The sequence below is a fragment of the Octodon degus genome, unplaced genomic scaffold (assembly GCF_000260255.1).
Source record: "Octodon degus isolate 3935 unplaced genomic scaffold, OctDeg1.0 scaffold00016, whole genome shotgun sequence".
Taxonomy (NCBI): Eukaryota; Metazoa; Chordata; class Mammalia; order Rodentia; family Octodontidae; genus Octodon; species Octodon degus.
The window spans coordinates 25,361,036-25,362,960 of record NW_004524592.1 but is presented as its reverse complement, the minus strand read 5'-3'; positions in this window follow the sequence as shown (position 1 = coordinate 25,362,960).

Here is a 1,925-nt window from a genome sequence, read left to right as displayed (position 1 = left end):
AGACAGACAGACAGACAGACAGACTGTGGTCAATTGTCACTTGCTACCCGCTGCCTTCTCCCTGCCCTGCTTCAGTATAGACTATTTCCACTCTCCCATGCCATCCTACCTTGGAGCTAGCCAACTAGGAAGTGAAACCTCTACAATTGTGAGCTAAATAAACCTTTCAGGCTGGGGAGATAGCTCAGTGGTCTAAGTGTGTGCCTAGAAAGCACAAAGACCCAGGTTCAATGCCTGGCACCACAGGCCATGCTGGCCCTGGAACCCTAGGCTGCTGAGCCAGCCATTAAGACCAGACATGGTGGGGCATAACTGTAACCCCAGCTTGAGTGAGGGATCCAGTCCACATGAAGTCTGCCCCTGTTCCACCCTTGTCAGTAGCTAGCAAAGTTCAGTGCTCCATGGGCCTCGATCAATAAAATGGAACTGATGGCGCATACAGCTCAGAAGCTGCTGAGAACTCTGAATGGCTCCCACCGTGGGACTCAGCCCTGAAAAGCACCACTTGCTGTGTGCAGAGGCTGCTGCTTCCTGGAGGTCTTGTTTTTTTATAAGTATGAGAATTTTACTTGGTGCTGATTGACTTCAAAATACAAGAGGTGATGAAAATAGATGGTAGTTGTTTAAATTTGAAGCACACAGTGCCGCTAATCCACCCCCACCATAACACTGCTTCGAACATACTCATCCCATGGTTCTTGGCACGCTTTTTTTCAGTACCGGGGATCAAACTCCGGACCTTGCGCTCCCAGGCAGTTGCTTATGCCGCTGATCTATCTGCGCAGCCTCTTGCCACTTTCCAGTGGCCCTGGACTCCTCTTTCCTGCGTGTCTCTACAAGGTGTGGCCAGAACTATGGTGAATGCTGCTGCCGACGCCATGGAGCCACAAGGCAGGCTTGCAATCGCGCGAGCGCATCTACATCCACTTTCTTCACAGATCTGACCCCAGGCAGCTCCTGCTTTTCCCCAAAGTCAAAATGACCGTGAAAGCCAATATTTGAAATGGTTCCAGAGATCGACAACAGTGCAACTAAATACTCTCGAGGGAGAGGACTTCCAGGGCTGCTTCAGGAAGTGGCCACATCAGTGAAATGGGTGTCTTGGGGGGCTGGGGGCTCAGGAGGATTCTGGCAACACTGTAACCATTTTTCTAAACTTAGACACTACCTCTCTTTCGACCTCTCTTCAGCAAATGTTTTTATACTTCCCACTCTCACCTACAGATGACTGTCCCAAAACATTGGATGTAAAGCCCAACCCTACAAGCAGAAACTCATTTAATTCATATGAAGTTCAAAACCAGGCCAAACAGACACCTAGATTCAGGAAGGGAAGGGAGTTGTCACTTTTTATGAGGAAGGTGGTGCTGGCTGTGAGCAGAAACTCTGGGGCTTGGTGGGGGTTCAGCCCCCAGCCTACGCATGGTATTCTGTGACTGCATCAAGCAGGACACGCATGGCCCGTGAGGGAGACCCAGAGCTGCAGGGTCACGAAGGCTCCTGCTTTCTGTATGGGTTCTTCATGGAAGTTTTAAAAAGGTGAAGTTCTCATTTTCCTTCTCAGGGTATCAAAAGCAAGTGTCCCACATCACGCATTCATTCCACAAGCACACATGGAGCACTTACTATGTGCCGGCACCATTCTGCTGCGCAGTGTGTCAGCAAACAGGTGCAAACGTCACTTTCCCTGCCAAAGCGGCCTCTGTTCCATTTGCTAAGGAAAGGCCGGTGTGGTGTAGTGGAGAGAAGGCAGGCTGGGGCGCCTCGGACATCGCCGCCTCCTCTGGAGGTGTGTGGACCCCAAACTGTCCTGCCTGTGTTTCGGAGTTTACTCACGTGTTCCAAACCCTGCCAGGGGAAAAGAAAACTTCTCTGTGATCTCAGAAACAACAAACGTGGGTCTCATGAGAGGTGCCCCATGACCT